This window comes from Cupressus sempervirens, chromosome 10 (genome assembly GCF_028749045.1).
Source record: "Cupressus sempervirens isolate cs-2001-9-10 chromosome 10, ASM2874904v1, whole genome shotgun sequence".
In the NCBI taxonomy this organism is placed as follows: Eukaryota; Viridiplantae; Streptophyta; class Pinopsida; order Cupressales; family Cupressaceae; genus Cupressus; species Cupressus sempervirens.
The window spans coordinates 717,168,741-717,194,012 of NC_143127.1; the positions used below are offsets into that span (position 1 = coordinate 717,168,741).

The 25,272-nt window shown below is 31.4% G+C and overlaps 1 long non-coding RNA gene across 1 annotated transcript; it reads right to left on the reverse strand.

The window, feature by feature from the left end:
* Positions 1–563: 563 nt before the first annotated feature.
* Positions 564–1,761, reverse strand: LOC149535842 (uncharacterized). The gene is made up of 2 exons (XR_016357914.1): positions 1,488–1,761; positions 564–657 (listed from the first exon to the last, which is right to left on the reverse strand). It is a non-coding gene; the product is annotated as an uncharacterized LOC149535842 (long non-coding RNA).
* Between the last annotated feature and the right edge of the window lie 23,511 nt (positions 1,762–25,272).

The window sequence follows — 25,272 nt, forward strand, 5'->3', positions numbered from 1 at the left end:
TATGCTATGTATTCTTATATAATTTTTAATATATTTCTTCAAATTTTCTTCCTAGATTCCTACAACATTTGCCTAAAGAAACTATAAGCGCACCCCTGCAGTAATTTGAAAGTGTTGTCTTAACATGTGATTAATAAGAAACTTATCAAGTTCTTTAGAAAAAAGAAAAGAGTAATTACTATTTATTTGAAATTTCAGCTAAACACATCAATACTACAATAGTAAAAAAATGAAAAAAAAAAGTAGCAAAAAGTAGAAAAAGCCTGAGGCTAATATCGAAAGTGACTATGTTAGACAATTGCCTCACTCCAAAACCTTACCAAAAAAGGAGAGGATATACAATAGTTGAAATACAAGTAACAAAGAATGGGGGAATAATGCTCTAAATTAATCAAACAAAATTAAACAAATCAAGACATTAAAATTCAAATGTGAAACTAACTTATAAAATATCATGTAAGTTGCAAAAGAAAATATGTATCATATACTATGCTTATTAAAAAGTATTGACAAAATACATGAAGTGTGAATTAATGAACTTATTGTTAGACTTAGATGCACACCTGTATGTCTCTCCATACATGAGATATAAGTTTTCCAGTGTTGTTTCCATCCCCTCCACTCTCCATGGTGTTGCACTGACACCCTTCATGCCTTCTATACAATTCAAACAAAAAATAATCAAACACCCCACCACAAGATATCCACCGCAAACTATAAATATAATCCCAATTTGACCACAAAAAACTTCAAATCATAAACAATCATACACCCAATAATTAGATACCCACCTCAAACTATAAATCTCGTCTAAAATTGAACTCCAAACAAAAGGCATTTGTTCAAAAACATTTCTTACAAGAAAAATGATTAAAAAATCTCTATACCTAATAAAACAACAAAAATTGAGCACCATTTGAACAGATCTATAAACCAATACTAGTAATAAAATCACCAACTAATATCTAAATTGCTTTTGATATTAAGTTTTTCACTCCCCTCTTACCGATTGACAGAATGTAATCTAAAGCATGAATTCAAAAATCAAAGATCATATACCCAATCCAATCACATTGTAAACTTAATCTTTAATTTAATCATAAAGAAAATGTAGTTCATAGAATTTAATCCAAAAGCAACCTAGTTTGTCAGAAACCCAAGAACATTACAAACCCCACCCTTAATTCAGTCAAAAGAATCATCCTCTCCAGAAGCACAATGGCGACATGACCACCAACAGAAACAAATATAGCCATCTTATCTCGCTCAATTCACAATCAATTTCAACACTCTAATGTAAAATTTTTGAAGAGGCTTCATTGAAACCCTCTTCAGAATCAATTCTATCTATTACAAAACATTGAAGAGGCTTTGTTGATGGGGCTCTTTTACCATACAATTCCCACAAAAAAAATCCAATTTATCATAAATCCAAGCACATTGCAACCCCATAAAAAAACAATAAATACCTGCAATGAAACCCATACACAATCCAGTGCTGCAATGAAACCCTTCATGGCCTCTTCACAACCAATTTCAAAATGCTGTGGAAGCCCCCAAAAAAACAATGAAATCAATTTCAGCACTCTTTCCCAGAATATGCCTTGAAGCGCTGAGGAAGCTTCGTTGAAACCCTTCATGCCCTCTCCAAAAGCAATTCCCATAATATTAGAAAATGCTCGAGGGCTCTTTACTATACAATTATGATTGATCTGAATACAATTCCCATTCTTCCATCTATGATCATATTTCTAGAGTGGCCTTCATCTTTTCTCAATGGTAGGAGAAGTTTTTTTAATCAACGGTAGGGTTATTTCGTTTCAAGTTTTTTTTTTTCTCAATGGTGGGTTTTTTAAGTTTTTTCTCATAGTGTTCATATCAGGTTGTGCTTTTTAACCCAACACTAAGATTAAAGTCAAAATTCATATAATTTTATGATTTAACTGTTAAATTTTTTTAAATTTTAAATTTATAGACGATTGTATTGAAAATTTAGATTGTTATAAATATTAGTCCATAAATGTTTTATAATTTTATAATTTGTTATATTTTATTTAAGAGTGCACATATAAGTATAATTAAATGCATCATGTACGATTTATTTAATAATTTGTTATTTCGTTTATGTTGTTTGATATTTCTAAATTTTTTATTTGAGAGAAAAATCTATAAAATGAGATTTTTTGGTGTTATGAAAAAATAATATAATGTTTTGGCATTGCCTTAAGTCTCACCTAATTTTTTATTAAAATAAGAAATTTAAGTTAGATAAAGATGTAACTTAACCAATTATATGTCTCTTAACACTTATAAATTTTGATTTAAGTCTTTCAATCATACTGAACAATAATATGTTTGTTTTGTGCAATGGGTATGCCAAAGATATGTGGAAGAGGAGCATAAGGTATTGAATTTAAAAGAAATTTAAGGAACGTGCAACCTTGGCTTAAATATCACACACCAAGGATAGACTCCTAGGCTAAAAGTGTTAAATAGACACTAAATATCAAAATTGTAAAGGTTGTTCTATTTTTTCCAATATCTAAAAGGTGTGTTACATTAGGGAGCGCTCTCACTAAGGCTTCATTCATTCCATTACTTTGAGAGTTTGTCTTTTTAATCATCATTTGTAAACTAGTTTAGTATTAATGAATTGAATCAATCTATAAGAAAGTAATAATATGCGTACATTATATCCCTAGAAATTCATCTATCTAGAATGATTAAATTACATGATCTAGAAATGATAGAAGGAACCAAGTACTATATAGAAAACCTACTATATGAAAAAGAAAAAAGAAAAAAGAAAAGATGATGCGGAGTTACCAAAAAGAGTATATCCATAAATATCTAATGCCACTTGGCATCTGTGTTTTGTATGTGATTAGTTTCTGGATTTGATTGTGTCTATATTTCAACATCAACATTTCTGATCACACTTTGTCATATTTCTTTCATTTATATCCTTCTCTTTCATTGTGATGATAGATCACAAGGTGTGATTTGAAATGTTGATGCTAAAAAAATAGACACAATTGAATCTAAAAACTAATCACATACTAAAAAATTGAATAGATTGTAGAAATCTAATATTGTTAATTCTTGTTTTAAGTTGACCTTCTACCTTCTATGCATCATTTACGAACATTGAAATCTACTCCTTTAACATAGTTGTTTGATCTAGTTCCTCTTTAATTGTCCACATCACCTTGCATTCTCTAGAGGATGTTGTTGAGTTGTTATAACAAATCAAACAATAACAAAAACAAACCTTAAAGTATACTTCCCCTAAAAACATTGAATAAGAACACATAATGTTGTCATCTATACATACATGAGATCAATTAAAAAAATGAATAATTATGTTCATGTTCTCACAACATGTTCAGATCATTGGGATGTCACATAAACAATTGATTCAATAATAGAGCCATTCCTAGTTTGAGTCCCATGAGATAATATAATTTTTTACTTTATATTTATCTAGTGAGGAAGGTAGAGACTAGATGAGATGAAAGAATGGGAGACTTATCCCCTTTAGCAAATCATCATATGTCAATTTAGGCTATAGCGCTTTAGGTATTGTGTACATATGAATTCATCGTCAAGATCTTAGAAAGAACTTGAGCATGCACTTAATCAACATGTAAAATGCCATAGAACTCAGTCAAAGGAGGTATATTTAACCAATACGCTATTTGTGGGAACTTTGTTTTCAAAAATTATTTTTTAAACTAAAAAGTTGTCTTTGTAAATCCTTCTAGTTAATTATTTACCAACCAGTTTTTATCTCACTCCACTTTTAACTCTTGTTTCAATATTTATTAGTTGTTACCTCACTTTGATCTCCACATTAGCTCATGTTGTGATCTCTATTTATTTAACTTTTGATTTTTAAAATTGATTTAGACTTTAGTTTTTCAATTATTTTAATTTTTTTGGTATATTAGTTTATTTTTTCTTTAAATGTTACTTTTTAGTTTCTATAATTTATTTAGTCAATAGAATATTTGTTAGAGAGGTTGCTAATTTTTCATTTTTTTTTTTTGTATTTATCTTATTAATTTTTCGTAATAGATTTTTTGATGGGGCTTTTTAAAATATATATTTTTTCCATATTTGATAAATTAAATTTAAATAAATAATATTTATTAATCTGTTTAAAGATTCTAGTAAATATTATATTATTCAAATTGAAAATTATTAATAATCTAATTTATTTACATAATATTATATTTTTAAAAATAATTTTATTATCGAGCACCTATCGGCTAATCATTGCAAGCACAAAAGCATGCAAGTGCTAGTTATATTTTGTACTCAATGTACACTATGTAGCAAGAAAATGACCACAAAATAACACATTCATAGTAAATTATTTTGGTAACCAAAATATATGATCATGATTAATTTGATCATCTTGCAACCCTTCTGTCTAGTTGAGCCATTTATCATAGAAATAAAGGGGTGTATTTCATACATGAAACACTTTTAATAAATTTAATATTCCTATTAGGGTTAGTAATCATACATATGAGTGAAAATGTGTATAATCATTTTAATAATCAAATAGGTTACATGACATCTATTATCATTTTTAGTTTTCATTCATAATAGGTTTTGAATGAGTGAGATAGAAGAAAAAAAATATCATTTAAACCTAGGTTTTACTAATGGAACAAGAAGACATAAATATTTAATGTAGTTCACTTGAGTTAGGCTACATCCACCATAGAGAGACTACAATATTATTATCTACTAAATCAAATTTATTACAATTCACAATCTCTTGTCACACATATGGGTACAATACTTAATTAATTAAACAAATCATGGGACATCTACATTCATTTTTAGTATTAATTCATAATAGGTTTTGAATAAGGAAGATGCTAATGATAGAATAAATATCCAACATTTAAATGTATATTTGACTAATAAAATAAAGAAATTAAAAAAAACATTCACAAAAATGAAACAAGAAGGCACAAACATTCAACATGGTTCACCCAATCTAGAGTTATATCCACAAAATGGAAAGTCCAATATTATTATCTCATAAATTGAATTGATTATCATTTGCAATCCCTAACCCAATACCTCTACAAAATGCTACTAATTTCTCATGTGAGAACCCTAAACCTTAGCCATTTTAGGGCCTCACAAGGGGTGTTAACCCTTGAACCTATCTTTGGGGTGTTGTCCTCAAACCACTTTTCAATAATTTAGCAAGAAAATATCGATAACAGTTCGAAAAAAATTTAACCTTCAATTTTGGTTGGGCTCTATATAACTATAGGAAAATTATATGACAACCCAAAGAAATCCTCATGTTGTACTAAGATTAAGAGTGGATTACCTTATTGGCCTCTTTTGGCATGGATATTAGACATCCATCATGTTGTGATCTACTTAGTGTGATGATAATATTTTGTGTCCATTTTCATGTCTCCTCATTCACCCTCTTATGACTATGATTTCTCCAATAATTAACCATTTGAGAGGTTGTAAAGGGAAACATAATGTAGAGTCAAGAATGGGTGGGAGGGTCTATAGATTCATTTATATCAGCACCAACCTAACTTATCACCCTAGGGAAGATCATGAAATCCATATGGTCTAATATGTCACCCATGAATGAAGCCACATAACATTTCATATCAATGATTTAATTTTATTAATTACCTTTATTCTCATGTAAATTATGCAACATCATTTCAAAGAACAGAAACACAACTAAGTTCACATTGTAAATCCTAGTTCATCCTACATCAATAATAACTTTTATGCCACTTGATCCTTTCAAGCATATACCTCATACATTTGTTTTCTTCCATATAAGTATGCCAATAAATGAAAAATAGAGGATACCAATGATACCTTCTTGAGACTCTCTCATGTCCAACCCTCTAATAGTTAGCCAAAACCACAGTACACGGTTATACACCCTATGCCCATATAATAGTAAAGGATGGATGTAGCCTCCTATCTAAACCTAAGAGACAACTTTATTACCCTTTAGCTTCGAGTGTTGAGCATTTTTTACATACATAATGGGATGGCCTACCTAGTGAGATTCTCATCACTATGCTCCTAATTCATGTCTCCTTATCCATCCTCTCATGACTATGATTTGTCCATCAATCAATCATTATAGACATTGAAAAGGAAATCAAAATAGGTGTAAATAAAATCCTTCTATCTAATCTAAAGAGAATACTAAACTACAACCCATTTTCTTTAAGTGGAAAGTATGATAGACATTCATCATGGGGTGGTTTATGTAGATGGTGATCTTTTATATGATCTCATTTCTTGCATTTCCTTATTTTCTCTATCTAATTTTTTGTTGGGTTATAAATATAAATTAATGCTTTAGAATATGCATTTCATATTGTCACAAAATGATTATTGATACTACTATTTTATATGACTCTACTTGTGGAATATAAGATTATTGTAGATTTTATTTGGGTAAATGCACCAAGATGGTGTGCAAAAAAGTGACTGCCTCCTAAAAAACTTTTCATAACGTGCTTGCATTATTCAAAAATTGAAGAAACTAGGATGGAAAAAGTCAAGCCTTTACCAAGCCACAAAACATACTAAAAGGTACTTAAGTTTTGGAAAATTTGATCATGTTTGACTGTCACAACATTTTTTACAAACCTACATCTTGATCATGTCATTTTCCATGCCAAAAAAAAGGTTTGAGGGAGAGAGGAGGAAGAGAAAACCCTAAACCTATGATATTATTTTTATTTTTGGATTTTATAGTCATTTCATTAATGTGCAAGCATGCCACACCATTGACCAAGGAAGAATTTTCTTTTATTATTATCTTTTGTTTGAATTTCAATTGAGTAGGGTTTGTTGAAGAGTTTTAAATTTTTTACAATTAATTTGATGTCAAATTTTAAAATAATTCCTAACCAAAAAAGAGATAGAAAATACCTCTTCCAACACAGGAAAATATTGATAAAGGTGTAATAAGAAATAAGAGAACCCTCAAAATGTATCCCCACAACAAGAAAATCCACAATAAAACCCAAGTCCATTGTGAAACCTAGATCCAAACCATCTATGTCCTCTAGTAGCTTGTATTGATGCCAAAAAAGAGGAGATTATGAACCACTTTGAACAAAAAACTATTCAAATTTCCATATTGGTTTATAGGTTGAGGTCCTCTAGTCTTGGGAAACAGTCATATCTCACCACTACAGTAGAAAAAATGATCAATACTGCAAATGATGTGTCTAGGGAGGTTATGACATGGGGTTCATGGAGGGATAGATGTTGTGTATTCTATTCAATGGGCTATCATATGATCAAGTGAAAAAAATAGGGTACATAAAGATGACATATATGCTCTTTTCACTGATTATGTTAGTATTAACTCCTAGAAGTAACTACAAATTAGTTTTCCATACATTGGTGTATTCATAATAGGGTGAGAGATGGATTTTTGGATAGGTGGCATATGGTCTTTGACCAAATACCATGTAATAATTGGGAGGTTCCTTTATAATTTTTGAGAAAGCTATATTGCAAATTTATCATCGGTGAAAAGCCAAATTACTTTGACATCTAATAGTTCTAGGGTAGAGAGAGAGACTCTATACAGGATAGAGTTGGGGCCATATGGTTATAGAGTTGCAACAATGAGGCATATAGCTAAAAAAAGAGAGTTTATTATATGGTCTTGGTAGTAGTGAAGGATTATATGGCTTTATAGTCCCTTCAAGAAGCTACATCATTGACTAATGTCATTATTGAACATGACACATAGTAAGTCAAGATCAAGTGTGGATTAGCACCTCCACCACCTCCATCATCATTGGATGCTCCATTTGGCTCAATCCAATCCATTAAGCATATGTGCCCCATCTATTAGGGTATATGTTTTAGGGTAGATTCCAACATTGATGAGGATGGTTTAACATTCCATCTGTATACACATTGTGGGAGTAGGTTATAGGCATTCACTTCTAAGGATGCGACTCTCATAGATATCTTATTGATGATGGTGTTCTCTAGGAGGTAGATGTGAGTATGTTTATTTGTGTTTTGACTTGTTAATAATTAATCACCTAAATCTTATAAAAGTAAATAAAATTTTATTTATATTACTCATTAAATTGACATATGAATGATATGCATTGTAGGTTGTAACAAGTAACTACATGCGCACCATAGAGTGTTTGTTTGACTAGAGGTGTATAGGTAGCTTGGACACCTAAGGTACAATTTTTAAATATTCATAAAAATAGAATAATTTATTCATGTCAAGATTTTTTCCTTAATATGTATATCTATTTGGTGTTTATAGGGCTTGTCAAGGGTTCAAATGTCTGAAGTTAATGATGTAGCACTTTTTGTCATTGAATTTGGCCTACAAATATTTGCAGTATCGTATTTTTCACACCTCTTATTTATAATTTTAATTAAACCCACATGTAATCATATTTATTTCTCTTATGTTCAATTTTTTTTCACTAGGGTTCCCTACATGGCTCCAACACATAGGGGTGAAAAAAATGTTCTTGACAACATCCACATTATAAAAGGTAATTAAGTGAAAATTAAGTTTATTTCTTAAAATATATGTACATCTATGCAGATGAATGCACTTACCATATTTTTTCTATATATAGAAACATTTTAGTTTTACAAAATTAATGAATGCACCAAACTCATTGATTTTTAGGAGTGGAAAGAGGTAATACTTTTGCATTCACTTTTGATTGCATTATTGCCTGTTCAAAATTCTTAGACTCTATAACTGCGATACATGTTATGATCTTCATGCATGAAATTTTCATAGTGACCTCATGAATGATGATGCCTCCTAAGAGTGCATGAGAGTTATACAAACACACATAATTAATGAATGCACTGAAGTCAATGTTTAGGAGTGGGAATACGTAAGACTTTTGTATTTAGTTTTGATTGCATTATTGTTTGTGCAAAATCTCTTAGAAATCTTGGACTCTATAACTATGATACATGTTATAATTTTCATACATGAAATGTTCATTGCAACCTCATCAACAATGATACCTCCTAAGAGTACATGAGAGTTATCTGAGGCTCTAGTGCACGTGCGTACACACACATCTATGTATGTATGTATGCATGTATGTATATGTCTATGTATGTATGTATGTATGTATGCATGCATGCATGTAGTATGTATGTATGTATGTGTGTGTGTATGTATATGTGTGTTTAATGAGGTTGCTATGAATATTTCATCTATGAAAATCCTAAAATGTATCATAGTCTTATAGTCCAGGATTTCTAAGAGTTTTTAAACAAACAATAATGTAATCAAAAGTGAGTATGAAAGTGTTACCTATTCTCACTCCTAAACATCAAATAATTCACTGCATTCATCAATTTTGTAAAACTAAATTATTTCTATATACAAAACAATTAAGATAGGTGAATTCATCAGTATACATTACATGTATTTTAAGAAATAAACATAAATCTTACTAACTTAAAATTTCTTAGAAATCCTGGACCCTATAGCTATGATACATGTTATGATTTTCATACATAAAATATCCATGGTGACCTCATCAACAATGATGCTTCCTAAGAGTATATGAGAGTTCTATGAGGCTCTAGCATATATATCGAGTTTTTCATTGGACTTTAAGTGTCTTAGATAAAGGGAGGAGTATTTATAAGGAAAAAGATTATGTGAGGGATATTTTGAAGACATTCAATATGGAAGGGGTTAAGTCAAATGGTGACGAGTTGTACATTGTCATTTAGGAGCATGAGAGCCCTAAAGTGAATGAAACACTTTATCAATCTATGATTGGTAAATTGTAATATATAGTGCAAAGTAGATTGGACATTACACAATTTGTTGGGATAGTGGCTAGATTCTTAGCCAATCCAAATAAATCAAACATGGTTACTATGAAGAAGATATTCATATATCTAAAGGTTATTGAAAAATAAAAATTATGGTATCCTCAGAAAGGAAACTTTGAGCTTAGTATCTTCACTAGTGATGAATGGGTAGGGGACATAGATGATAGAAAGAGAATGACTAATGATGCATTCTTTCTTGGAGGAAGACTACTCACATGGTCTTGTAAGAATAAGAACTACATATCTCAATCAACAACATAAGTTGAGTACATATTTGTAGCAATGAAATACACTCATTTTTGGATCAAACAAGTACTTGAAGGTATTTTAGGAAAATATGGAGGAACAATTAGTTATCAACTGTGATAACACAAGCACCATAAACATATCAAAGAACCCAATCATCCACTCCAAGACCAAGCACATATCCATAAAGTACCATTTTCTCAAAGGGAAAGTGCAAGAGAAAGAGGCAAGGTTAGAATATGTACCTATCAAAGAGAAAATAGTTGATATATTCATAAAACCTCTTTAGAAGGATACATTTGAGTATCTAAGAGGAAAGCTAAGAATGTTACCTTTGTCAAGCCTAAAATAAATAAACTACGGAAATTATCAATTAATAATCCACAAATGACTAATTATAATATCAATTGATGAACAACATGGACTATAGGGGGAGTAGTTATAGAGAAATGATACATGAGGGAGAGAAATACAAGTTTAACAAGGAAGAATCAAGAGAAGACGATAGTAAGCAAGAAAAAAAGTCAAACAAGACTAATCAAACTAATGGGTGAGCAAAAAATTATGGTATCCTTAGAAAGGAAAATTTGAGCTTAGTATCTTCACTAGTGATGAATGGGTAGGGGACATAGATGATAGAGAGAGCACGACTAATGGTGCATTCTTTCTTGGAGGAAGACTACTCACATGGTCTCATAAGAATAAAAACTACATATCTCAATCAACAACATTAGTTGAGTACATAGTTGTAGTAGTGAACTACACTCATATGTTTGGATCAAACAAGTACTTGAAGGTATTCAAGAAAAGATGGAGGAACAACTAGTTAGCAACTGTGATAACAAAAGCACCATAAACATATCAAAGAACCCAATCATCCACCCCAAGACCAAGCACATATCCATAAAGTACCATTTCCTCAAAGAGAAAGTGCAAAAGAAAGAGGCAAGGTTAGAATATGTACCTATCAAAGAGAAATTAGTTCATATATTCATAAAACCTCTTTAGAAGGATACACTTGAGTATCTAAGAGGAAAGCTAGGAATTTTACCCTTATCAAGCCTAAAATAAATAAACTAGGGAGATTATCAATTAATAATCCACACATGACTAATTATAATATCGATTGATGAACAATATGGACTATAGAGGGAGTAGTTATAGAGAAATGATACATGAGGGGGAGAAATACAATTTTAACAAGGAAGAATCAAGAGAATATGATAGTAAGGAAGAAGAAAAGTCAAACAAGACCAACCAAACTGATGGATGACTGCACCAAGATGGTGTATAAAAAGGGGGTATAAGTGGACACCTTTTATATGAAATCAGGTAAACCTGAACTTGGACGAGACATTTGAGGGTCATCCACTAAAAATGACAAGATGTGTAAAACATATAAATTGTATTACTCTAAATATACTTTCTAAACTACTAGAGTTTTTACAAAATGGATAAAATTAGGTGGGTCAAACCTTGCACACACAAAAAATAGTTCCTAATTTTTTTAGAAAACATAATTTAGTTGTTTTTGTGTGCATCAGAAAAGATAGTAATATTTAGTATTTTGCATATCCCTTTGATAGGATGATAGTTAAAGTCATATCTAGAAGTTGTGTATTTTTTTGTAATTTTATGATGAGTAATTTTTTTGCTATGAATTATTAATAGACTATATCCTGAAATTTTAGTACCTATTTGTGTGCTGAGCATAACTTGCATCAAAATAAATTGAAAATGGAAACTTAAAAAAAGAAGTATATATAATCAAATGTAAAACAATAATATGTAATTTGTTTTGAATTTGGTTAAGTATATCAAAAGTTATTAAAAAAATGGTAGACATATGTTTGTGAGGAATGTCAAGGCATTGGTAAAAGTAATTAAAGTTTACAATGTTAATTTTGTCCAAAAATAGAAAAAATTATATGGTTAGAAAGCTAAGAAGACGTGTAAGATTATGATGGTGATTTTAGAGATATCTGCTCCATCATTAACATGCCTGATGAAGACAAAGATGAGAACTCATCTTAGAAGATGAAAAAACATCTAAAGGAAAATAGTCTCCCAAGCCTTTGGGTCATTTCCCTAGGCTATCACCAAGCCACAACTTGATCGAGTTTTTTTGGATTCAAATAACCTAATTAGGTTTTGTAGAACTCAATCAGATTTTGTAGTATAACTACTACATAAGGGTAGATTGAGAGAGAGAGAGAGAGTGGGCTATGTATTATACTACACAAGTGTCTATCATATCCCTTAATCATTCTTGCTCTCCCATCCTCTCTCTCTCCATCACTCCCTCTCTCTCATTCTCACTCTTTATCATATCTCCTAATTTCTCTTTCTCATTCTCTCTCTCTTTATCCTATCCCCCCCTCTCTCTCACACTCTTTACATTATATCCCCTAAATCTCTCTCTCTCTCTCTCTCACACACACACACACACATACACATTCTCTCTCTTTATCCTTTCTCCCTCTCTCTTTCTCCTATCTCCTTCTCTCTCACTCTTTTTATTATATCCTCTAATCCTTCTCTCTATCCCATCCTCTCTCTCTCTCTCTCTCTCTCTCTCTCTCTATCATTCTCTCTTTATTATATCCCCTCTCCCTCTTTATCCTATCCTCTCTCTCTCTCTCTCTCTCTCTCTCTCTCTCTCTCATTCCCTCTCCCTCTTTGTATCCCCTTCTATCTCTTTATCCTATTCCCACCCTCTCTCTCTCCCTCTCTCTCATTCTCTCCATCACTCCCTCCCTCCTTCAATCTACCTTTGTGTAATAGTAATACATAACCCAATCGAGTTTTTAAATTTTTGATTGGGTTATTGGGTAATTAGTCCATATGGATAATGAAGTTAGAACTCAATAACCTGATTGGGTTATTGAAAACTATAAATAAAACAAAATGTCAATAGTTCTTATGTTGTTTTAGTGTGGTCCACTAGATTCCACTCCTATTTCACATGTATTTCTATACCAAGTATGCAAGTATAAGGTTTTGTGTGCTTGGAAATGCTAAATTTGATATTTTTAATGTGCCAATCTCTTATTTTATGTTAGTATCTTGTGATTGAGCATAAAATAATCATGAGAATTTCTTTATTTTTGTATTTTATCATGTATTTTATTCATGTTATTGTTTGTTGGGTAATTTGCATTACAATCATGGAAAAGAACAAGAGAAATGGTTGAAAAAATGAGAGGTAACAAAGGCAAAAATAAGGGAGTGTATGAGGGGATTATGTGAAGGTACGTCATCAAATGCCTCCAATGTAAGTGATGAAAATCTACCTATTGATATTGATGTCACAAAAACACCTAATTTGATAGAAGAAAATGTTCAATATAACCCAATTGAAATGATTATGACAAATACACTTATGTCACCTAATGCCCCTAATGCAACATCTCAAGTTGAAATGATGAATACACATAATTTAAGTAATAAAAATATAGAGCATGCACGCACATCAACATATCCTAGAATAATTTGTAGAAAACAAAAGTTTCTAATTGACATTGATGGAAGTATTTTGAAGCCAATGCATGATAAAATGTCAGAAAGAAATTGTAGGAGAAATGTTCAAAAGATTTGGAATAACTATTGTGAAAATTTAATCCAAAGTGGAAGATCCCAATTTATTGTTGAAATGATTAAAAATCTGAGATTTACAGAGACAATGAGAATTTTGGGGTTAAGAACAACTAAAAATAGTAATGAAAGAAGCATTATCTTCACCTCTATTAGTTTTCTACAATAATTATAAATATTTATCACCCTCTATTCTTGAATGTACAAAACATGAAGATGTAATTAGTCTTTTTCTTTGGTAAATATGTAAATACTTGCATGAATTCAAAGTATAGGTTGTGATCTTTTCACTCCATCACCCCATTGTAGGTGGACAAAGTAGCAAGCACATAGATGAATAGAGAGCATTCCAAATATTTTTGACAAAAGAAAAAGGTAGAATATGTAGAATGAAATCTTACCTGTGATAAAAATTACAAGAATAACAAAAGCTATACTTCCACCATCATACCACCCTTACTTGATTCCCTACATGTTGCAAAGTGAAAATTTGTTGCTAACTTCAATGTTTTGAAAGAGAAGGATATTTAGCCATATTATTAGGAGAAATACAAAAGGTGAAAAAGATTCTATGGCTTACTTTAGTTACAGCTTGCATCTACCTTGGTTGATTGTTGTCGTTAGGGTCAAAATCATCATCTTCACTCATCCTTAAGTGTGAGGATGTTATTTTTTAGAATTTCTATGCCCATGTAGTATTGTAAGAATCTTCAAAGATAGGGATGGCATTACTTTATTTTCCTTCACAATGGTGGTGGTAGGGAATCCCTTAACGAGCCATCAATTCATGAAGCCATCAACGTCAAAGGACATTTTTGGGAAATTTTCTATGTTACATTGGCCCAAAAGATACAAGTGTTGGCATTCATTCCAATTAAGTCTAATAAGAAATATGCATTCATTTGGATATTTTTATTAATGTACAAACTTTTAATTATAAGTAGATACCAAGATAATTGTCAGTAATAACACCAAAATAGATTTGGAATTACATTTGATAATTTTCTATACAAATTCAAAGCTCAAAACATTAAGACAATTTTGATGTACACCTGAGATATAATGCACACCTTACTATTAGCACCTTTGGTTAGATCCAAAGTAATGGAAAGATGATTGAAAAATGGCCATGATATTCTAGTAGTAATTTGTAGAGCCTTTTGGTTTAGTTTCCATGTCTACAATATTTAATTAATAAAAAGAAGCAATAGTAAAGAGATCTTCAAAAGCTAAAAAAAGATAAAATGAACATATTAATCTAATACCATTTTCATAGACAACAAGGAAATATCACAATGTAGGCCACGTGATGATATCATATAGTTGTGTATTTAGAACAAGTTAATCTTAGAAACCTTTGGAAGAATAAGAATATAAGGAAAAATCATAGATGTTACTTCTTTTAACCAATTTGGATATTGCACTAAGCAACTTGATGATGCTAGTTCAAGGCATCAATTAGCAACACCATAAGCTTGTTCTTTTGATGCCTTAGAACCTGCAAAGACAAATAATATCAATAATGTGACTATTTAAAAAAAAGAAGATAAGGTACAAACATGTAATATATCAACTTTTTTCAATAAGGTATTAGTATCCCACATGTCTTAATGAGTATAATATCCTTGAGCCAAAGATAAAAATAGCTAGATGGGGCAGTTGGGGCTTAGAGAGTCATATTGATGGGCTTAAAAAGATGAATCATGTTGACTTTGTTGTTAGAGTAAATAATTATTATTTATGCTTTTAATTAAGTTTACTTAGGTTGAATGCATTTATTTAATAGTTTTAGTCTAGGAGTTGTTGACAACACATGAGTTTATTCCTATCTAAGTCATACTTATCTCCTCACCTTGATCAAGGACATTCCACCTTTTGTGGATGTATGCTTAGTTGTCAGTCTTATCTCCTAGCATCTTCTAGCTTGTTCTAGAAGTCTCCTTGAAGCCTTTATATTTGGGCACTCTCATTTTATTTCTCAACTCATTTTTCAAGGCATATTGTATAGTAATACATTTTTCTTTGTTTGCAATATCTTCTCTCTCAATCTGTTTAGTTTTTCCAAGCTCCACCTCTTCCTTCTTTGGTTTCCCTTCAAAAGGCTATTTACATGTAAGTGATATTGGTGAGCTATAAAGTTGTCTTTCATCAACTACTACATAGTTTTAGAGCCTCCCTGCTACTTCTTGGCTGAAGGATTTTTGAAGCTGCGATTCGAAGACACAAACCCTAGTTTGTTTACAATTTTTTTCTTTAATCTAGGGAAAGAGCATTTTTTTGGAGTACTTTGGGCCTAAACAAATGTTTCCATTGAGTTCAGAAGGCCCGTTATAGTTAGGATCCATATAAAATTTGTCCATTTTGGACACAGTTGATCCGGGAGGCAAATTTTTTTGTCTAGGCAACGATACGGACTGTGCAGATGATTTTTTTTTTTAAAATCATTTTTTGCAGAGCCACTCGATAGCTACTACTACACCACCATGGCCCCACCCATGCACTTCCTAGGCACTACCTTCACTAGTAGTAGCATCACAAAGCCACCACAACGCCACCCATTTGCAGTCGCTGCTCCACGGCCACCGCTGCACTGCTAGCCCTCCACCCTCCAAGTGGTGGTTCTTCCTTCGCCATTACCCACCTGTGGCCCCTACACCACTCACTAGTAGTGGATAGTTGGTAGATTCTATAGCTACCATGTGGCATAGGTGCCATATTGGTATCTTCCATATGGCCCCTGCCACATCAGCTGACTCTGAGTCGTACTGCCACGTGGCACTACCACATGGCACTTTTTTTTGTTGTGATGGTCCCCTAGACATTAATTATAGTTAGGTGATTTTTTGACATCATCATGACATCATCACTACATCATCAACCTTCCTACAAGCACTCCAGGTCCCTTTTTGACCTACTCATGGTCTTTTGGCCATAACATGAGCATACATAGGTATTTTTCCAATCCAAAAGAAGTGCTAGAAAGTTGGTTCCAAGATGAAGAATTGGTGCAGGTGTTTTGTGGTTTTGATTCAATTTTTTGGCTCATTTTTGTAATCAAAGTCCAAAATTCTTTTTTTCACTCTGGCAAGCATATCTTTTGCGTCCTATCTCTATTTTTTGAAAATGTTATATTTTTGGAAAGTTGGTTTTGTCATCTTTTCAAAAATTCTATCATTTCCTTTAGATTCTACCCCATGCTCTTTCTATAATGTTTTTGGCATTTTTTCTCTATGGTGGATATCTTGGGTGTTCCAGGTCCGAGGATCATTTTCATGGCATGGGATCTTCTGTTTTGGGCTGTACTATCTTTTGTGTCATCTTTTTTTTCCCTTTTTGATCATTATTGATATCATTTGTAAGAATATTTATGCAAACACACTACTTGATAAAGTGCCACTCTTGCATTTTGGGTTCATGAACATTGTTTTGAGATAGTTGTACTAACACTATGTTATAAAGCACCATGGGGAGGGTTAGCTATTGCCATTTTTGTGCCCTCTTCCTTTGTAAAGTGAGTGTCCCTTCCATGACATTAGCCTCATGAGTGTGTTGGTGACACATGCCTTTATAAGTGTTTGTACCTCTCTCTCACTATTCTTGGTTCTTTTTGCAGAGGATTTTGGCCCACTTTTTGAGTTGACAATCACCTCACCTCATCTGCATTAAGGGGGGGTTATTCTATTGTTCTAATGCTTCCTTAGTTTGATGGTTTGATAGTGTGAGCTATGTATTTAGTATTTGATCCTATATACTAGGCGATTGCAGTGGCTGGCTACCTATGCATTTTAGTGAGATGGATCATCTACCATATAGACACTCTTGGTTCATGCCTTCTATTTTTGTGGAGGTTCTTTAGATCAATAGTTTCTTTCTAAAAAATTTTGTGGCTTCTTCATGCTTCAATGATTCTCTTCACAATCTTCTCTTGTTCCTACTTTCTAAGACATTCCTCTAGTTGGAGGCTTCTTCAATCTTTCACTAGGTTTTCTTACCTCTTTTTGGGGGAGGGTTTTTCCCATGAGGTTTTCCCTCTTTCCCCATTTTTAGAGGTTGCATTTCTTTTCATTATACATGCATACCTAACATGGCCTAGTTGCCAGGACCCATTCTGCATTTCATCTTAGCTATTTTGAGCTTAAATGCATTCCCCTAAGTTGCACTTAAGGGGGGGTGTTAGAGTAAATAATTATTATTTATGCTTTTACTTAAGTTTACTTAGGTTAAATGCATTTATTTAATATTTGTAGTTTAGGAGTTGTTGACAACATTGGAGTTTGTTCTTATCTAAGTCATACTTATCTCCTCACCTTGATTGAGGACATTCCACCTTTTGTGGGCGTATGCTTAGTTTTCATTCTTATCTCCTAGCATCTTCTAGCTTGTTCTAGAAGTCTCCTTGAGGCCTTTATATTTTGGCTCTCTCATTGTATTTCTCAACTCATTTTTCAAGGCATATTGTATAGCAATACATTTTTCTTTTTTTGCAATATCTTCTCTCTTAGTTCGTTTAGTTTTTCCAAGCTCCACCTCTTCCTTCTTTGATTTCCCTTCAATAGGTTATTTGCATGCAGGTGATCTTGGTGAGCTGTGAAGTTGGCTTTCATCAACTTCTACATTTGTTACTAGAACCAATTTAGAGTGGCAAAAATCTGAATTCTCATATATGAAAAAGTGGTATGAAAAGAAATTTCTTAATCAAGTAAGTATCTCTCTCTTGGGCAACAATTTTTTTGGTTATTCTATGAAAAATAAGGAAATCAAACAAGATATTATATATGGTGGTATTAGATTCCTTAGAGGCTATCATTTTCATTTTATCAATTGGTCAACATACTTTAACCCTTTCACATATAAACCAAATGTTTTTTCTAGATGGGTAACTCTAGATTGGCTATTAGTTCAATACAACAATGAGATTGGGTCAAATTGGGGAGCCTTATTAAATTGCAAAGGGATTTTGCATAATGACATCTCAAAAAAGTAGATGTATGCCTTCACATTGACCATAAAATAGAAGCTTAGAACCATTACAAATTGTAGTGGTAGGAGAACCTAGACTATTAAACCCTCATTTTAGCATGGTGAAATAGATAAATATGATATTATTAGTAATAAGAGATTAGATAAATTACCTATTAATCTCCTAATAAATCAAGAACTCTAAGTGATCATACTCATCTAAGAACAAGAAATGACATCTGTAGTCCAATAAGCATTAGCAAAAGTGAAAAAAATTGTGTTGCAATCTCTAACTAAAAATATTTTCCTTTAGGATCAAGTGGATGATCTTGGAAAAATGAATAGTAATATTTTTAGGAATCCATCTAAGGCTCATTAGAACACAGAGGAACCAAGAATCATGGAAGTAGATGATGGAGAGATTGTAGAAAATGGGATTAAGACAAATTTTGTTGAGCTAGAAGTAATCCCTAATGACATGGAGATCCACACATAATCTAATCAGCCTTGCTTACATGCATCCTAATGATGGATCACTGGGTGTGATTCAAAACATTGATGTTAAAATAAGCACACAATCTAATCTAGAAGTTACTAATTGTAAAGACATGGGGATAGCTGAGGAGGAAAAGATAAAAACCAATATTGAGGGAGCTACAAATAAAAATATTAATCCATCTATTGGATGTCTTTGCAATGAAGTGTTGAGTGATCTACTTGAAAGGTTTGAAAAAGGGTTGTTGAGTGAGGAATAGGTGGCTTTAGATAAAAAATTTCTCATTGCACAAATTATATAACTTGAAGAGGAAGAAATGACTCAAGTAAGGGATGAAGAGACAATTGTTGAATTGGAGAATCTTGGGTATAGAGAAACCAAACTGAATTAAGAAAGGCAACTCTTGATTGTGCAAAGAGTAGCAAGAAAAGGGTAAGGAAGTCCCTTTCAAAACTTAGGTTAAAGGATAGGTTTGCAAAAGATCAGATCAAGATTACAACTTTTTCTGGGGTTGGGAAGGCAAAGGTCATTCCCCCTTAACAATAAAAATCACTACATGGAATGGTAGGAGCTTGAATGTCCCTAAAAAGTAGCAGATCCCTAAACATTGCATCTCAACCACAAAATTTTATATAAAAAACATACAAGAAACCAAACCAGGAGGATATCATAGTTATGAGAAAGAATTTAGGGATTATGGAGATGGATGGCACTCTGACTATTGGAGCCTCTAGTGACCTAACAATAATCTAGGACTCCAAATTAGTTACTTTCACTAGAGAAATTGGCCATAGAGATTGGATATTTGGATTGTTCATAAGTACAAGGATTAATATGCAATTTATATTGATGCTTATATGGGCCATACAAAACAAAGACAACAGATCCATGTGGAAAGTAATAAAGTAGTGTCTACAAAGTATACTAGATTAGATTTGTATTATAGGTGGTGAATTCAATACTATAATGAAACCTATAGAAAATAGTGGAGAATGACCAAAGAATTTCAATAACAATTGATTTTAATGATTAGGTTAACAACAACAATATGCAAGAAATTGATTAATTAATGAAGGTATGTTAGTTTGAGTTTCACTTGGTTTCAAGAATACTTTAATATTCTCTACTTAACAAGGCCAACCACATGAAGGTGGAAGCTCATCTAGCCTCAACCCCCTCCTCCTAACATAAATATAAATTCCCCATTATCATCTAATTGCATACTTCATTCATTCATCCATTTATGAACTATAACATTTAATCAATACAATCACATAACAATTATTAATATGATATAAAATTCATTAATACGCAATACTAATCAAGACTTCATTAACATATACAAATATTAATTAACATGACATAAAAATAAATATTAATATGCAACATTCATAGATAATTACTTAAAACAATATTCTTTTATTATCCAACAAAGTTGATCAAACTAGGTTTATCAAAGAGCATTTTTAAAAAATTATTTCTTCTTTTTGTTTTTCTTAGCTTTCTTAAGGTAAATGTTGATAGGAGCTATCTTCCTCATTCTCCTCCTCTTGTGGCACATGTAATGTCAAATTATGATTCCTTCTCCTATTTTGAGGAGCACAAGGTTGTTGCACTAAAGGGGTCTCTTTTGCAATAATAAGTAAATGGGTTAAATTGGCACACTCTTTTTCTTTTTCTAACTATTACAAGTATTTAATTAACTAGTAGAACATAACATGCATTTTTCTTACCTAACAATGCCAAATCATATACAATAAAATTTTGATCTGTCATCACCTCAACATGTTGAACACCTAGAACATGCTCCATTCCTTCACCATGATGTTTAACACGCTCTAAAATATTCAAAAAAGGTTACATGTCAAATTGCAATTGAAGATGTTAAATTGTATTCATAATTTCATAATTAATTTCCAATAGAAAATTAATACCTCCACCACTATGATGCACATCATGGCCTTCATCACGCGTAGGTTCTATGATAGGATTTTTAGGCTACATTGAAATGTTATGCGCATTGTTATGTAGTCAATTTATGTTGGAAACTAATACCAAAAAAGAAATTTCTCACTTATTCAATTTGATTTACTTTTCATTTGACTAATTTACCTATGTCTCAATTGGTGCACTAGATTCTTGGGTATGTCTTTTAGATTCTTGGCGTAGGCATGCAACCACAACTTTATAGCCTTCCTTCGAGGCAATTTTTTTATCTTCATCTATGGGCTCTACATTGAATTCTGAACCCTATATTTTTTGCTTAATGTCACCAATTTTTCATTTACAATTTGATTAAAAAAATTTTTTTGCAACATTATATAATTTTTTTAATATGATATTCCATTGTTTCTACTTACAAGTAGAGACTGAAGATTCATATAGCCACTAGCACCAAGTTTGTGTTGGCCAACCTTTTCTAGTCTCACTTTTGTAGCCATTAAAGTGTCTTACAGTCTATGAATAGTTTGAAACATGTTAGATTATATATTTACAAAGATCCTTAATTAGTGCATGATTACATTCTACTTAATACTATCATGACATACCTTCTTTTACTCTTTTCTAGTTCATTTGCAGAGCCACATAGCCTTTTCTCTTTTGCATCTTCTATTATTTCATTCCACTCCATGGGTGGAATTATAGGAGGACAATCATACTTTGGGTTATCCTTTTGATCCCTTCTATACTGGTCCCTTACAGTCTTTATATGTTTGGATGCTCTTTTGAGAAGTAGGGCAATGTCAAAAATGTTTATTTCCAAAAAGGTCCTCAAAAGATGTAATGGGCTGATTTTTAAATTTAGGGCCCTGTTCATTCCACCTTTTTAAAAATAAAATAGCTCAATCAATAACTTTAATATAGTACAATAATGGAAGAAAAGAAAAATATTGTAGCAATGATATGAAACTACATACCTTTTACGTATGGTGGGTCAAAATAGCTTCAATGTCATTTCAAAAGATGATCAAAGAAAACATTATTTCCTACAGAAACATCATGGGATTATCAGTCCAAAAAGAGTTATGTATAAGTAAACTAAAATTACATTGTACATAATAACAATTTTAAAGCACCTAGAAGCATTTATATTTTTAATAGAAATATAGTTTTCTTGTTCAGTAACAATGTCCCCACAAATGAACTAGTACTAGTCACACAGGCTACTCTAGGAAATGGTTCAGCTTTAGTAGTACGGGTCTCTATTTCTCTATCAACTAAAGGTCTATCTGTTAGTGCAAAAAATAGGTCTATGAGTATAAAATCCACCCAACAAAAAATTTAATGCATGATTAGCACATTACAAAATATAGCAAAACAAGGTTTTACCAGTTGTACTTGGCATAGTTAAAGATGTTTGCAAGCTCTTTGTTGCTGACAATGCAGTCGACAATATTGGAATGATGACCAAAGGAGGCGTTTGCACTTCATTATGAGCTGAAGAATATATTGTTAGCAAGGAAATTTTCAATGGATAAAGATCAAATGGGATACTAGCTAGAAGCATTCAAAAATGAAAATTAAGTGTTATAATGTTGATAAAAACAAACAATGTTGCATTAGTAGGGCCACAATCTTCTATTATTTCTCATATTGTTTCACAATGTGTACAACTTCTATATTCTTTCTGCCAATCAATTTCCTTTCTCCTTTAGTTGTTGTGACTCATATATATATTGGTTTCACCAATTTCACTTTCAACATCAAATGTCATGTTTCAACACAAACAAATATACCCATAATAGTCATAAGGTTACTACCACAAACACAAGGACCAAGTTAGGTAAGATGGCCAAGTGAAATCCATGTCATTCTTCTCTACATACCTTTCATTTGTGAAATGGTTGTAAATTTCTTACACGTTCAATTTAAATATTTCTTGTATTTTCTTAGTACATAACAAATGCTTAAGCGAATGATAAATTAGTAATTACCCAATATTATAAGATTCACATTTAACAATCATATTTCATTTAAATATAGTAGGCATAGAATTAATCATTTATTTAAATAGGATGGAGAATGGAAAATAGGTTAACACAAATAAGCAATACATTGTAGCTCAACCTGCAGTGTAATTTTGTTGTTAATGTTTTCCTTTGATCTATTTAAAATTTTTTTGTAGAAATATTTTGTCATGAATTAAATTTGTATCATTTGATTTTTATATATTTAGTAAATGTTCTTAGATTTGTAAATTAATAATAGGGAAGGATTTCTCTCTTTTCTAGTATGATTCAAAAATTACCTGTACGAGGCTTCTCGAAAACAATAGCTCATCAGTAGGTGTCAAGGAAAGTGTAAGTAAAAGTGAAGGGTCTTACTAATAGGAAAAATAACATTAGACACCTTGTCTTTCTTAACAATTTTTTTTACAGCTCTTTTGGAAATCAAAATATATACATTTTTTAATGTGTAATGCTCTCTATTTCAAACATGGATCTGGAGACAACATGCATGCATAAAGATAAAGATGTTTTATTGACCATAAGATTTTCTTTAATGTTTTTACTATAGAAATTGGATTTTGATGTACTTTTTAGTAAGCTATATTATTTTTCACTTGACTACTACATTATATGTTTCTTTAGTATAACTTTGAACCATATTTTGATCTTGCAGTTGGGCAGTGATCTTGCATTCTACATCATCTAATGCAAGGAGGCCTCCAAGATTTGATTTGGTTATTTATCCAATGTCAAAGGTAGTGTAATTTGGGATATGCAATCACTTGCATTGTAAGATATTACCATAAAAAAATTTCTATAAATGTGAGTATGTTAACCTTCATTAAATATTTTCAAAATCACTTTACTACATTGAGTTTTAAGTTTTTTGAATTGGACTTGGTGATCTTAAATATTGTCAATCAAGTTGAAGCTTTTTATCATCATTATTGTCATTTTCTTGGAATATCTTTTTAATTATAATATGTATCATTATCCATAGTTATGTATAGAAGTTGGATATTTTAAATATTTTAATAAGCATTTATGTTTGTGAGCATAATATTTTTGTAACTTGAATGATAGGTTGCTCAACCTCAGACAACTCTTTTTCTATCCAAAGTTGAGATTGAAAAACCCGAGTTCAACTTTTCAGATCTAGTGCTTGTGTTATTTGACAAGGGTACGAGTTTTTCTTATAATTTGTTATTATTAGATATCTCTTTGCATCAAAATATGGAATATGTTTAAAAATACCAAGACATATATAGTTACATTTTTGTTATTCAATATTAACTCCTTTTTATGTAGGTTATGTTAGTGATAGTTGACATTAAAAATGATCAAGTTCTATAGTCATTTTAATCTTTCATTTTTACTTCTATTTATCATTGCACCAAAATTCTTTATTTACAAGCTTTATTTTTGTTTAGCTCCTTTTGTATGCCATTATTTTTCCATTGTACATTATGATACTTTTTATTTGATTTGTATTATATTATATACCTAGTATAATGTGATAACCTATTATTTTAATCAAAATAACAAACATGTAAATAGTGGCTAGGAAAAGTAAATATACCTTTACTACTACACACATTCCCTACAATTGCATAATAGTTAGATTCATTTCAAATAAACTAGTATATCACCATCATATTCTATATATTCACATAGATGCATACATGCTTCATAGTTTGTCACATACATTACCAGATCATTCATATCCTTGTTCTCTGAATACTTTCATACATGATACAATGTTCCATGCATATTGACACATACAGGGAATATCATACCATGCATACATGCTCCTATATTGTGCATTCATAGAATCTTGCATTAACACGCTTTTAGGAAATAATTCTTGACAGAGCCCTGACTACTAATTAAAGTATATACTATTTAAATTTTGGAAAATATTTATGGTTCTAAAACATCCTACTTATCTTCCAACCAGTATATTATATTATATTTGTTTTGCAAATTCTTATTAGCAAGATATGATCTACAACTTAAAAATGGATCTGTTAATAGTAAATAAGTTTTTAGTTGAATTTGGTCGTCATGACACTCTCACCTTTCATCATCAAACACAACCTAAACTAGTTCAAATAGAGACCCAAGTATGGAATAGCACTT